Here is a 16,774-nt window from a genome sequence, read left to right on the forward strand (position 1 = left end):
GAGTTTTCACAATTGACTTCTTCTGTTGAATATAAATTTCAACTATTTCAGAGCGCTCGCGTGGCGTGTATTGTTTCATGGTAAAAATCTGCTTGGACTGACGCTTCAAACGCGGTATGTCATTAAGCGATGTGACATCTCTGTCAAAAGTTATGGCGTTGCCAGATGGGTCCGTCGAATATGGGCAACCCTGTAATTGTTCAAAATTTGACCCTTTGTCCATTTTCGCACCTGACTTAGCACTGATGCAAATATTAGGATTTGCAAAATTGAAACAAAATCGGATTATCCTTTCTCTTTCTGTGCAGTAAGTTATTTTCGTTGAAAATGTTGACATTTTGTGGTAGAGGTACCAGTAGGAGTGGACCGATGTTGTTCATCTCCGAACTGGTTCTAAGTTTGAAAACAATATTCCAATGTACCAAGTTTGGATCAAATCGGATACTCCCTTCGAGAGTTTTGGTGCGCACCAGCCAGCCAGACAGACAGACGACGGACATTGCTAGATCGACTCCTGAAACGGATTTATTCCAAAGAGACCTAGGCTCTAAATCCGTTATTTCGATGAGGCACGTTTTGGTCGTATCAAATGATATATACTCTCCCTAGCCATATGTCTGAAGTATAACTACCCATATGACTGAGTGTATAAAAAATACACCTTAACCTTAAGATCCCATAAAAGGCTGTACTTTAAATTCCCGTTTTTAAAAATCCACGATTACAACTAAGGGAATCATTGTAAAACTGTGATTTTTAAAAAATATCTAAGATTTTAACCCAACAATCAGCTATAGCTATAGTTCCCATATAAATTGTTCATCCGATTTGTTATCTTAGTCCTCCGCAGCCGTAATATGCACTCTGTAACAACAATATTTGGGGAAATATATCAAATACAGGTGAGAAATACCTTTGCTAAATTTTATCGAGATTGGTTCGGATTTGGATATATCTCCCATATAGAACTTCGTCCGATTTAGGTTTTATTGTGCACCAAACGTCTAATATTTGCCCAAATATGATGAAATTTGGCCCTTACGACCGAATTGAGTCTAGAAGCTAGTATGTCAAATTTGGTGAAGATCTGTTCAGATATAGCTATAGCTCCCATATATATTGTTCATCCGATTTTATATATTTGTTACCCACAGACTTTGAAAGAGTAGTCCTCAAACATTTAACATGGACCTCCTTCTTTAGAAGATCCCAACAGATGTTTTCTAAAATTGAATCACATTTCATAAAGCCGCATCGATGGAAACATAATCGCACCACGGTACCCATAATATTCTCTTACTAATCAGATTAATATTTAATGACTCTACGAAAAAGTTATCATATTTTTCACCATAAACACACCAACACCAAAAAAACAAAAAGGGTTAATGTACATCAACCACCTTCAATAGAAATAAACAAATACATACATACATACACATATTTAACCATGTATATTCTTACTTTGTAAATAACTAATGAAATATAATCATTTCGGAGGAAAAGTAAATAGCTTCTTATATTTCCAACCCTTTTTATTAACGAGACACGGGGTTCATTAAATTCAACGAAATCATTGGAAATGACAGGCGTTTGGAGGGTGGGGGGTAAGGTAGAAGTTACAAATGCAAAATACAAATCATTCATGTTTCATTCCATTCCACCTTTCAGCCATTAGTTTCCAAGAAATGCTAAGGGATGACAACATTATCGCCATTTACATTTGCTTGAAAAAAGGGTTGAAATAGCCGCCCAAACCACTGATTGATGGCAAACTTTAGTTGGAAGTCATTGCCGTTGAAACATAAATTAAACAAAAGGCCTAAAACAAGTGCAAGCAAATTGTGATTTTAATGTATTTAATAATCGATCATAATTATATTTGGCAGTGTCATTTCAGTTCGTGGCAGTTTTAAGCCACTTGGGGAAGACTGTAATGGTGCTACAATGGCCAAAACAAATTCATTATTTTCTTTTAGGTATTGTTGAAATTAATCAATGAAATTTGGTTGGCAAAATACAAATGCCTCATTATACCCTACACCACATAGTGGTAGGGGTATTATGTCTTTGTGCATTTGTTTGTACCATGGAGAAGGAAATGAGATAGACTCATAGTTACATTTGAGGATCTTAATAGAGTAACTTTCTGAGTCTATTTATGCCTGTCAATCCGTCTGTCCGTCCGTTGTATCCCATGTATTCTTGTGTACAAAATGCAGGTCGCATTTATTTTCCGATTGAGATAAAATATGGCAAATAATATTTGTTAGGACGAACCCTATTGAAATTGGGGACAATCGGATTTAGATATAGCTTCCATAAATCTTCATCCGATTCCCGGTTAATTGTGCATCAAATGGCCAACATGAGTCCAAATGACTTGATTTTTGGTAAATCCCACCGAATTCAGTCCAGAAGCAAGTACATCAAATTTGGAGAAATATCTCTGTCAAATTTTATTGAGATCGGTTCAGAATAGGATACATTTAGGGTGAGATGAAAAAACTTCAACCAACTTCAGACTGCTGTCATTTCTAAGCCACTCGTCCGACAGCTGTTAAAACTATTCCAGTGACAGGTCATTACATTGTTTACAAGCGTAAAAAAGCATTTTGGTGAGAATTTTCCAGAAAAATAGTTAATCGTGATGGAGTTCAAACGTGATAGTATGATTTCTTTATACAGGGTGAGGTCAAAAAAACTGCAACAAAGTCAAAAGCCATAATTTTTACATTTTTTTAAATTTTATTCGGATATGGCATCAAATTTTAGAATAAGTTTAGATTTGTTCGAATTGCTCACCTTTGGCACGAATTGTGGCCTTCAAACGGCCAATGAAACCGTCACACGCTGCTCGAATGTTGCTCTGCGGTATTTTGACACATTCCCGGCGAAGCGCTTTCTTGAGGTGATCGACACTTTGATATTTTTTAGTGCCAACCTTGCTTTCCAAAATACTCCAGACACAATAGTCCAACGGATTGGTATCCGGAGATTTTGGTGGCCATTGTGCGCTGGAAGTGAAGCGATGAACATCATTTTGTTACAATTCTTGGGTGGCGCGTGCTGAGTGCTGTTGGAATGTCCCAGGTCTGCGGCTGGAAAACAACAAGTGGCTTTCGTTGGAGCACTCCAGCATTTAAATGTGAATAAATCCTTTGTGTCTCGTACCATCGCTCGTTACCGTGATACTGGTAGCGTATCCCGACGTCAAGGAAGTGGACGGAAGAAAACAGCAACATCAGCAGAAATGGTTCCAAAAGCAAAGAAGCGACTTGATCGAAACCCGCGTCGCAGTGGCCGAAAAATGACTCGTGAGCTGAACATATCGCAATATTCCATTCGGCAAATATTGAAAAATGAGCTCGGGCTAAGGCCATAGAAATTCAAAAAAGTGCAAGAACTTGCACCGCAACAAAAAGAAAATAGAGTCAGAAGGACTAAAGTTGCTTCGATTGGCCGAAAGTGGTGAACTGCCGAATTTGGTTTTCTCCGATGAGAAAACATTCGTTGTCCAGTAGTTTGTAAACAAACAAAATGAACGTGTTTACTTGTCAAGGAGGCCAGCTGAAAGTGTGCACCTTCGGTTGGCCACAAGAACTCAAGCGCCGGTCATGGGCATGGTGTGGGCCGCCATAACAGCCGATGATCGCTCTCCGCTCATATTAATCGACCGTGGCATCAGAATAAATGCCGAATATTATCATGAAAATATTCTGGAGGGTGTATTAATACCTTGGTCATGCAAATATTTTGGCCGCAGACCTTGGACATTCCAACAGGACTCAGCACCATCGCACTCAGCACGCGTCACCCAAGTATGGTTACAAAATGAGGTTCCTCGCTTAATTTCCAGTGCACAATGGCCACCAAAATCTCCGGATACCAAACCGTTGGACTATTGCGTCTGGAGTATTTTGGAAAGCAAGGTTGACACTAAAAATACCAAACTGCCGATCACTTCAAGCCAGCGCTTCGCAGGGAATGGGCCAAAATGCCGCAGAGCAACATTCGGGCTGCGTGTGACGGTTTCATTGGCCGTTTGAAGGGCATAATTCGTGCCAAAGGTGACCAATTCGAACATATCTAAAATAATTCTAAAATGTGATTCCGACATTTTTGCTTTCATACAATAAGATTTAAAAAATATAGTTTTATTTAATTCTTTGGTTCCTCTTCTATTAAGCTTGCGATCTTGTCACTTGGGTAAAAATAGTTTTTTTTTTTGTCATAGAAGCTATTTTTAAAATAAGTTCTGGGGAGAATATCCCAGGCAAAAAAAAAACAAGGGAACTGATGAGGATTGGTGGCTCTTTTCGAAACCTAGTTATTCCCCGCCTTACCCCCTGTAAAAATTACCATCGTTCTTCACCAATAGCAAACGTTGTTTTTATAAACACAACAATAAAGCGATTAAGCCTGACCATTTTGCAACAACAAAATACTATGGTATCCCGAACAAACAATCCAACACTGTTCTATTAAAAAAATATATAAAAGTTATGGATTTTGACCTACATTGACAGTACTCTTTCAAGGAGTAAATTAGTGACAAGGTACTCCTTGTGTAGAATTTCGAGGAATTCCATTGAAAAATGTGGCTAAAATAATCAAATGTAGTGTGAACACATGTAGCCCATTATTAAACTTGGTCTGCCTGCAGACAAAATACTGATCTGTGTAAAATTTTAGCTTCCTATCTTAATTCCTTTTGACTGTAGCATAATTACAACAGACGGACCGGGCTAAGTCGCTGATCAAGAATATGTATACTTTTTTAGGTTAAGATTATTATTTCGATGACGGAATGAGGAACTTGATATACGCTCCATACTAAGTATGGTGGAGGATATAAAAGTTTTTGCCATTTTAATTTTCCGTTAAAATAATAAAAAACTCTCTTTAAATTAATAAAAGATATTTTAAGTTTCCATCTTTAACGGCAACATTATTGAATCACTGTACAGTGCAGACATGGGTACATATTCACCCTATGGCGACTCATGCCGATTTGTATAATCTTTTGAAGACGAACTGCAAGTGCGTTAGGACACGTACGCATGTAACGCAGGACTGCAAATAAATCTGTATTTTCTGATAATTATACAAACCGAGGGAAGAAAATCACACTAATGATTAGAAGAAACGTAATACGGATAACAACAATTGAAACTGCCATAATATTTGTGACATTTTTTGGGGAAGGGAAAAACTAGACAGTTTCATTCGAGAACGAAAAGAAAAACACTGAAATAATTACAAAGCAGCCGATTGCACAATCGCCAAACTTCAAAAGATTAACAATCGAAAAGAAAATATAATGAGAAACTAACACACACGCACATGTATGTATGTATGAATTCATCATCAGCAGGGGATGTTAAATAGGAAGCTGTGGCAACAGGCAGAATATCTGCCAACGCCATATCTAAGATATAATGCAGTTTTCCAAATCAAACCAAACTATCGTTAGAATTTCACTCTGCATTGGGGTTTTTTAATCGATAAAGGGAAATGGAACTGCTTTGCAACTACATAAATACTAAGGGAAAGTTCGGCAAATATGTACTAATGTTCAATTCCAAAAACGTGTTTCGGATTAACAATCAAATAACCAAACACCGACACTTGTACCGAGCAAATATTGAGGCATGTGGCGGAGTGTGGGTTGGTGTTGCTTGGCCGTGACAGTCGATAGACATTCATTTGTTCGGTTCAATATTCAAATAATTAAAAACAATCCCATGCATTATAAAGAAACTCTAATGAGGTCCAGACGTTGTATATCTGACCCCGTGGTGGTGGTGGATGATTTTGCAACGACCAGTAGTGAGTCAGCCAGCAATTAGTACTGGTCATTCGTTCAGTCATGCATGTTAGATTGTGTGAAAGTTTTATGATAATCAGATTGATGTGTGTATGTTTGATTTGAAAGATGGACGTTTGTGACAGTTCTTGCAAAATATTTTTATACAATCCATGTTAAAGATGGTACTTAAAAAAATATTTTAAAAATATCCATTTTCAAGGTCTTTGAAAAAATATTTTTATAGAATTGACGTTATTGATTGTTCTTAATTTTTTTAAATCAACGTTAAAGATGGTCCCTGAAAAATTTGTCCTTGAAAAAATCCATTTTGATAATTGCCTTTGAAAAAATATGTATGAAAAACAAAATATTTTCAAAAAATCCACTCCTTATCCACTCTTTGAAAAAACATTTTAAAAAGATCTACGTTTAAAATGGTCGTTAAAAAATATTTTTGTACAATCCGTGCTAATAATAGTCCTTGGAGAAGACCGTCCTTGAAAAAAGTATTTTTAACAAAACCAAGTCATGAAAAAATTTAAAAAAAGTTAAAATCTTGAAAAAATATTTTTATAAAGACCATAAAAAATATAAATATTTAAAAAAAAATGCAGACCTTTTTGAGATCTTGAAAAAATATTTAAAAAAAACAACATGGATGATTATGCTTGAAAAAATATTTAAAAAAATAATATTTAAAAAATCCAAGTCTCTGTTAGGCCTTAAAGAATAATATTTAAAAAATCCACGTATTGGTTAGTCCTTGAAAAAATAATTTTTAACAAATCCACGTATTGGTTAGTCCTTGAAAAAATAATTTTTAACAAATCGACGTGTTAGTTAGTCCATGAAAAAATAATTTTTAACAAATCCACGTACTGGTTAATCCTTGAAAAAATATTTTTAAAAAACCCACGTTGATGACAGTTCTTTAAAAAAAAATTTTAAAAAATCCACGTTGATGATAGTCCTTTGCCTTTGAAAAAATATGTTTGAAAAACAAAATATTTTTAAAAAATCACTCTAAAAAAATATTTAAAAAAATCTACGTTTAAAATAGTTCTTGAAAAAATTACTTTGTACAATCCACGCTAATAATAGCCCTTGAAGAAGACCGTCGTTTAAAAAATATTTTTAAAAAATCCACGCCTCTGTTAGGTCTTGAAAAAATATTAAGAAAAAATATATATTTTAAAAATACCACAAAAAATATAAATATTTTTAAAAAATCCAGGCCTCTGTGAGATCTTGAAATAATGTTTAAAAAAATCCACGTTGATGATAATTCTTGAAAAAAAATATTCAAAAAAATCCACGTTGATGATAATTCTTGAAAAAAAAATGTTAAAAAAAAAACCACGTTGAAGATAATTCTTGAAAAAATATTTAAAAAAAAAAATCCACGTTGATGATAATTCTTGAAAAAAAAAGAAAAAAAATGAAAAAAAAATCCACGTTGATGATAATTTAAAAAAAAATGTTTTTAAAAATCCACGGTGCTAATGGTCTTTAATTTTTTCCATAAATTCCACGTTGATGAAGGTCTTTGAAAATAATAATTTTATAAATCCCACGTTGATGAATATCTTTGAGAATAATAATTTTGTAAAATCCACTTCTTTGATAGGCCTTAAAAATTAATTTTTAAAAATCTACGTCTTTGACAGGCCTAAAAAATTATTTTTAAAAAATCCATGTCTCTGTTAGGCCTTGAAAAATATTTTTGAAAAACCCAAGTTAATTATTGTCTTTTAAAAAATATTTTAAAAAATCACGTTGATGATAGTCCTTTAAAAAAACATTTAAAAAAATCCAGAATGACGATAGTCCTTGAAAATTATTTCTAAAAAATCCAGGATGTCGATAGTCCTTGGAAAAAGATTTTTAAACAATCCATATTGATAATAGTCCTTTAAAAATATTTAAAAAAATAATCCATATTGATGATAGTTCTTTAATTTTTTTTAAATCCACTTTGATGATAGTTCTTTAAAAATTATTTTTAAAAAATCCACGTTGATGAATCTTATTGGAAAAAAAATATAAAATTCACGTTGATGATAGCTTTTTAAAAATTATTTTAAGTGAAAGTACTCTATAAAATCTTTCTATAAATTACACTCTGCGCTACACAAAAAATATTTACGAGGAAAATCTGACAGCCTATGGAAATACAGGGTGAGAACCGCAGCCAACTTCAGACTGCTGTCATTTCTAAGCCAATCTTCCGACAGTTGTTAAAATTATTCCAGTGACAGCTCATTATATTATTTACAAGCGTACAAACGCATTTTGGTGAGAATTTTCCAGAAAAAAAGTTATTCGTGATGGAATTCAAGCGTGATAGTGTGATTTCTTTATATTTGGCTGGAAAACCACAAGTGGCTATCGTTAGAGCACTCCAGCATTTAAATGTGAATAAATCTTTTGTGTCTCGTACCATCGCTCGTTACTGGTTGCGTGATACTGGTAGCGTAGCCCAACGTCAAGGAAGTGAACTAAAGAACTTGATCGAAACCCACGTCGCAGTGGCCGAAAAATGGCTCGTGAGCTGAACATATCGCAATATTCCATTAGGCAAATATTGAAAAATGAGCTCGGGGTAAAGCCATTGAAATTCCATAAAATGCAAGAACTTACACCGCAACAGAACAGAAAATAGACTCGAAAGAGCTAAAGAGTTGCTTCGCTTGGCCGAAAGTGGTGAACTGCCGAATTTGGTTTTCTCCGATGAGAAAACATTCGTTGTCCAGTAGTTTGTAAACAAGCAAAATGATCGTGTTTACCTGCCAAAGAGGTCTGCTGTAAATGTGCACCTTCGGTTGGCCACCAGAACTCAAGCGCCGGCCATGGTGATGGCGTGGGCCGCCATAATAGCCGATGGTCGCTCTCCACTCGTATTAATCGACCGTGGCATCAGAATAAATACCGAATATTATCGCGAAAAAAATTCTGGAGGATGTATTAAAGCCTTGGGCACGCAAACTTTTCTTGCGCTCAGACCTTGGACATTCCAACAGGACTCAGCACGCGCCACCCAAGAATGGTTACAAAATTAGGTTCCTCTCTTCATTTCCAGCGTACAATGGCCACCAGAATCTCCGAATACGAATCCGTTGGACTATTGTGTCTGGAGTATTTTGGAAAACAAGGTAGGCACAAAAAAATACCAAAGTGTCGAGCACCTCAAGCAAATGGGACAAAATACCGCAAAGCAACATTCCGGCAGCGTGTGACGGTTTCATTGGCCGTTTGAAGGCCATAATTCGTGCCAAAGGTTACCAATTCGAACAAATCTAAACTTAGATGCTATTTCCGAAATTTTTTGCTCTCATTCAATAAAATTAAAAAAAAAAATGTAAAAATTATGGCATTTGACTTTGTTGCAGTTTTTTTCATCTTACCCTGTATATATTTTCCATATAACCCAAAAACTACTTTCCCCCAATTCTTACTTACCTTGATATTTCATGTAGATTTCCCTTTCCCGTACATTGTAGGCAAAAAAGAAATTGTGTACATTTTTGACATTGGCTTATAATAATATTCTCCCTCCACTCCACTGCTCTACACACGTGCATACTAACATACCTACATATGTATGTGTGTACATATGCAAAAACGGCAGCATCCGACACACGCTAGCTACCGCACACGTTCTCGTTTGCCTACGAAGTAAACAAAACAAAACGAAAAAAACACAAATTCTGATGAGTTTTGGTGTCCATCATTCCATTTAGGGTTTTAAGCCCATAATTATTAAGATGAATGTGTTCCTAAGTCCACTTTTATAGTTTCATCATCATCGTCGTCATTGTCCTCGCTCTCATAAAGAACGACACTATGAAGATGGACGACCGAACTTTTTTTATGGGGGATGAAAATGATTGGATGGCTGGAGGGAAATTTTGCCCTGTGATAGTTGTGCCTTTGTCGTTGTTGTTGTTATTTATTTTGCATGAAACTTTGTAACGAAATCCTGAATGGGAAGTAAGAATACAAAGAAGTAGGAGGACACACCGAGATATTTAGCATTAATGACAAATATGTAGATTTTTGTGTCGTTCTTTTTTTGTAGACATCTATTTGTGGTTGTATTCGACTGCTTGGTAGTGTTAGTTAACATAAAACTTTTGCAATTTATGTGGAAATATGTGTGTGTGCCTGTTTTCTTTGTAGATGTACGTCATGTGGGTGGATGCTAGAAGTGTAATGCTCGTCTCGCATGGGTTAATACATCACCCATGGCAATGTTGAATACATCTAATGTTTGAGTCTAAGTCCTCCCCCCAAAAAAGAGAAATAAAGTTTCTTTTTGTCTTTGAGATGTCAGAATGTATTCAAATATATTCAAATACTGAATCAAAGGCAAAACGTGTCCGAGAGAATTTGCGTATGTATGTGTAGTTGGTTGGAAAGTTATATTGCTTTTAGTATGAAGTTAGTATGAATTTCGGTTTTGTGTTGTTAATTTACATTTGGTTGGATTTTATTGGAGGCTTTATGTGTATCTATTAGCATACATACATATGTGGGTGAAAGAACTAAAAAAAAAAAATAAAAGAAATTAAAGGTTTACCATTAAAATACAGGAATTTTTGCAAAGAGGATTCTTTTATGGTAGGATTTCTAATTTTTAAATTACTGCCGATTTGGTTGTTAAATATGACTGAAACCTTAAAATACTTAAATTGGCATATTAGGTTACATTCTTTTAAGGGAGGGGAGCTAGAACCATTTTAAACCAGATTCGTTTAAATACCAGTAGTGAAAGTCTTAAAGTCGGGCGGGGCCGACTTTATGATACCCTACACCACTTTGCTAATTTATTAGAGCTCTATTATAATTTTAAGTTCAAAGGACTAAATATGCCGAAGCATTTGAATCTTTTAAATTCGGATTTGTATTGCTCATTTGGTGCACAATTAATTTGAAATCGGCTAAAGATGTACGTGGGAGCTATATCCAAGTCTGAACCGATCTCGATAAAATTTGCAAAGATATTTCTGAGCTGTATTTGATATATTTCCCTAAATATCGTTGTTACGGAGTTTCATATTACGGTTGTGGGTAACAAATATAACAAATCGGATGAACAATATATGTATATGGGAGCTATCGCTATATCTGAACCGATCTTCACCAAATTTGACATACTTGCTTCTAGACTCAATTCGGTCGTAAGTGCCAAATTCCATCCCTTTTGGACAAATATTAGACGTTTGTTGCAACAAATCGAACGAAGTTATATATGGGAGCTATATCCAAATCTGAACCGATCTCGAAAAAATTTAGCAAATGTATTTCTGAGCTGTATTTGCTATAATTCCCCAAATATTGTTGCCACAGAGTGTATATTACGGCTGCGGAGGACAAAAATAACAAATCGGATGAACAATATATATGGGAGCTATAGCTATATCTGAACCTATTTCGATCAAATTTGGCATACTTTTTTTCAGGCCTAATTTGGTTGTATGTGCAAAATTCCATACTATCCGGGCTGATATTACACGTTTGGTGCACAATAAAAGGCAAATCGGACGAAGATATATATGGGAGCTATATCTAAATTTTTACCGATTATCTTCAATTTCAAATGGGCCAAACAAATGATCTGTGCAAAATTTCATCTGGATCGGGCAATAAATGCGACCTGTACTTTGTTTACAAAATACATGGACAGACGGACGGACATGCATAAATCGGCTCAGAATGTGATTCTATGCAGATCATCAAAAAGAACTATGGGTCTATCTCGTTTCCTTTTGCCTGTTACAAACAAATGCACAAAGACATAATACCCTGACCACTTTGTGGTGTAGGGTATAAATATATGGGACATCGTAAAAATCCCGACATTCGACAGGTGCCGCCAGGTTTAGGTTGTAACAAATGGATAAACTTATCAGGACATTTGGAGTCGATCTAGCGAGTCCGTTCCTATGTCTGGCTGGCTGGTTGGTGCGTACGATAACTCTCGAAGGGAGTATCCGATTTTCTCCATCGTAATAATATTATCAAACTTAGATCGAGTTCGGAGATGGGTAATATCGGTCTACTTCTTCTGGTAAAGTCAGAATTTTCAAAGAAAATAATTTACTGCACAGAACGGATAATCCGTTTTTTCTTCAACTCTTAAAATCCTAATATTTGCATCAGCGTCAAGTGCGAAAATGGACAATATCCGTCCAATCCATCAAGTACCTCCCCCACAAAGGATCAACATTTTTAGTAATTATAACTCTTATAATATCCGATTGTCTTCAAATTACACACATTATACAAATAACCCAAGTTTGGTGTGAAGATGGGATATATCCGTCGACTCCTTCTTGTACCACCCTCGCAAAGGGTCAACACTTTTAATAATAATGCAGCTCATATAACGCGAAATTAACATACGATTCCATTCAGCCTTGGTAGAGATAGGTCCATTTGTTCTAGTACCTCCCACACAAAGGGGCAATGTTTTAAATAACCAAAACGTTTATAAAATCCGAAATAAGCATCAGGTTCTCTTTATATTTCACACATCTCATTATTTCTACTAACACAAGATCCGCTATGATGATGGGGTATATCCATGAAGCTGATAAAACGCAAAATTAACATCCGATTCCATTCAGACTTGTTAAATCTCAATAAAAACAAAAATCTCTTTAAATTTCACACAACCTAACATTTTTGTTAACACAAAATCTCTTGTGAAGATGATACATATCTGCCGCCATCCCGTTCTGGTACCTCAACCACAAAATGTCACAATTTCTAATACTTATATCTCTTATAATTTCGAAACAAATCGGCGATTATATACAACTTGCTATATATAAATATTTCCCTTAGGCAGAAATCTGATATGAATAAAAATTTATTCGAATTTATGATTTCGTATAAAATTGGATATAAATGTTCGATTTCCTTTAAATTTTGCACCTACCAATGTTCTTATCTGAATTAGATGAAGTTGAATATTTCGATCCGTTATATCTGATACCTCAAGCATATCTCCACATAAAGTATAGGTATTAGGCACGTTGTAATATTTAAATCAGATTTGGAATTGGCCAACTGCTTCGGAACCTCCCCCATATATATAGGTGTTTCATTTGTTTGTATGTAATAAAAATAGGAAGAACAAATTAATTACCCACCGAAATGAAATGAAAATTTTAATCTTTATGGATTTTGTCTTTACTAAAGACGATTCAAGAAAGAAACTAACTGTGTATCCATCAATTTATTTGAATTACCCTATCACCTTGGAGAATCGCCCTGTGATTTTACTGTTTTAAAAGCACAGGTTAGTTTGTCACTTAATTGAAAGATTTTCAAACTGTTCTCTCTTATAGTTAATTCTTCAACCACTACTGGCACAGGGTAATTCTTGAAATTACCAAGAATAGGGTGACTCAACTAACATGAGAAATTGTATGCTCAAATGTTGATATACTATTCATCTCTAGATGTCGCCAAAATGGTTTTATGGGATAATAAATAAAAACAAGTAAAAAAGTAGTAAGTTCGGCTAGGGCGGACTTTGAATACCCTCCACCATTTGGAACAAATTTGGAAATTTAAATAATAATTTTGGAAATAAAAAATACCAAATATAGAGATGTATCGTTATTTCGGAGCTATACGAAGACCAGGACCTGCATACACAATTTTTTGTCACAGGCTGTAGTGCCCATTACGAATTTTATGTAATTCCTAAAATAGTAAAAACATCGAATATCGTGAGGTACCGTTATATATGGGATATCGTGAACCTATATGGACATTTCTCTTTCAGGGGGTAAAGTGCTTAGAAAGAACTTCTAATAAGGATTTTTAAATAATTCTGTTGAAATATTTAGCTAATATCATCAAAACGATATCGTGGACCTATATTGACAATACTTTTCCAGGGGGTAAAGTCTCAGAAGAAACTTCTTTTCATGGATTTTCAGACAATTTAATTGAAATTTTTTAAATCATTGAAATACTGAATATAGGGGCCGTTATATGGGGGCTATAAGATATTGCGGACCGATGTAGCCCATCTTCGAATTTGACCTACATGCAGACAATAAACTGATCTGTGCAAAATTTTAGCTTCCTATCTTTATTCGTTTTGACTCTAGTGTGTTTACAACAGACGGACAGAGCTAAATGGTCTTAGAATTTCATGCTGATCAAGAACATATATACCTTGTTATGTCTAAAATTATTATTTCGATGAGTTCCGAACGGAATGACGAACTTAATATACTCTCCATACTATGTATGGTGGAGGGTATAAAAATAATACAAATACGTCTCGGCATTTTTTGCTTAACTAATTTCGTTCTTAAAATCACTAGCATAATTAATTCCGATTTTTATTTTGAACAATTTTTTGAAGCACAGTGTAGAATGTATATGAGCTCAGAAATCATCGAAATAACAATTGTAGACTCCATAAAGTACATATATTCATGACCAGCATAAATTATCTATTGTAATAAAATAATTGAGGTAGAGTTCGGAAATTCTTTTTTTTTTACATGGCCAAAATCGATTCACATTCCGGTGTGGTAATATTTATAGCCAAGCAATAAGTAATCAGATTTTTTTTCCTTTTTTTCAGACAGTACAATATAGGGTCCAGAAATCTTTAACTGTCAGTCAAGTGGACACCAGTTATTTGAACCTATTTTATTGACTCAAATTTGTGATAAAACAAAATCTTGATTCGTCCAGGCCAGGACCTCAATGTGCAATAAAAACTTAAATAAAGAAAATAAAATAGAACAAAAATCCAGCCCCAAGTCAATTGAAAGAATCGGCAGTTCAATTTAAAACTATTGGATTTTCAAGGACGTTTGGTCCAAAGAGAATAAATTTCCTAATCTTAATCACACACTCGAACAATTATTGTCTACCTATGATTATAATTGTTTTTTATATTATTTATACAAATTTTTAAATAAAAATAAAAAAATAAAGAAATTACAAAAATGTGTGTTTGATTTGCGATAATATGTGAAAATGGCAAAGGTGAGTCTGTTCAAACAATTTGAAACCATTTTGTCTGGGTTCATGACGTCACCGTAAACCAAAACCCGATTTTGTTCAAATTTCCCTAAAATACCAGGAGCCCAGAATCAAATAGCAAGTAGCTTTAAAAAAAACAATTAAAAAATTTGGTCTGGCAACTCCGTGTTTAAAAAATCAAAATTCAGGCGCATTTTATTTTTTCGTATTTTACGGTATTGTCATTTCTGTATTTTGATCTGGCAATTCCCCAAACATAATTGTCAAAATCCAAAGCATACTTTCAGGCGCAAATTAAATTTCGATTGTATGGTGTTGCCAGACCAAAAAATTATTTCACATTTTTCATTTTGACAAATAGCCCTGCTGTTGAATTCTGGGCGCCTGGTATTTTCGTATATTTCAAGAAAACCATTTTTCAACTTAACCGTGACGTCATCAACTAATTTACCTCGTATATGTCCTTCGAAATACTTACCCACCCTAATTCTCTCTACTTTCTTCATTTTAAATAAATACAAACTTTAATATACTTTTTTTTACTTTATATTTATTGAAATAATTTTAATAAAAAATACTAATTAAAATTAACAAATTAATTAAATTAAAAAAGAATAAGCTCTGGCCAGAAGCAGCAGCTGATGACTTTTTCATCAGTATCAGGGGACTGGGAAAATGATCGGTTTCTACGATTTTTTTTCATCTCTGAGTAATTATGGGACCGTTTCCAAAACGGCGATTGAAAAACATTCCGAATCTTTGTCTTTCGGAATCCTTTCTTGGCTTTGTTGATGTAATAACAATTCTATAATTCTGAAAATGATGAGCCTCCAAATGTTATTAAATAGAAGATATCCAAATATTCACCGCAGGCCCCATTAAGTACATACATTCCTGACTGGTGGCGTCAAATCACCGCATTTGATATGAACATCCAGCTTGATATTTTGATGGTTTCAACCTCTATTTTCAAGCGACCTCTTCAAGCGTATTTTAGTACTTTTAATAAAATTTCACTTTTCGAAAACAGGTCACATATCCCAGCCGAAGTGGTGTAATTTGGTATTTTGAAATCTTAAAAGTAGAAAAATATCCTTGCAAAATGTATTTAATGTAGGATGATATTCTGACATATATGCAAATTTTACAGATCTAATAACAACTTTTAATACCCTCCGCCATAGTATGGGTGGTATACCATTTTAGAAACCACAAAGTACATATATTCTTGATCAGCATAAAATTCTATGTCGATTTAACGATGTCCGTCCGCCTGTGGAAATCACTCCAGCTTCCGAACGAAATGAAGTATGTTGATAAAATTTAGCTCAAATGTATATTATGTCCGCAGGTATTGAAAATGGGCCATGCAGGTCCCCGTTTTGGTATAGCCCCCATATAAATGTACCTCCCGATTTTCAGTATTTTTATGATTTTAGCGACATTATTCACCGGAAATATTTTAAATTTGGTATTTGAAGTTCTTAATAGATACCACAGCCTATTACAGAACATTGTCCGTGCAGGTCCACGTCTTCGTATAGCCCCCATATAAATGTATATCCCGATATTCGGTATTTTGATAGTTTTAGCGACATTATTCACCGGAATTGTTTAAAATTTGGTATTTGAAGTTCATAATGGATACTACAGCTTATGTCAGAAAATTATCCGTGCTGGATCACGCCTTTGCATAGCCCTCATATAACGGCACCTCCGGATATTCGGTATTTTGATGATTTTAGCGACAATATTCAGCGGAATTATTTCAAATTTGGTATATGAAGTTCGTAACGGATACTACAGCCTAAGACAGAAAATTATCCGTGTTGGTTCACGCCTTCGCATAGCCCCCATCTAACGGCACCTCCCGATATTCCGTATTTTGATGATTTTAGCGCATTATTCAGCGGAATTATTTCAAATTTCGTATATGAAGTT

This window comes from Musca domestica, unplaced genomic scaffold, assembly GCF_030504385.1.
Source record: "Musca domestica strain aabys unplaced genomic scaffold, Musca_domestica.polishedcontigs.V.1.1 127, whole genome shotgun sequence".
NCBI classification, from domain to species: Eukaryota; Metazoa; Arthropoda; class Insecta; order Diptera; family Muscidae; genus Musca; species Musca domestica.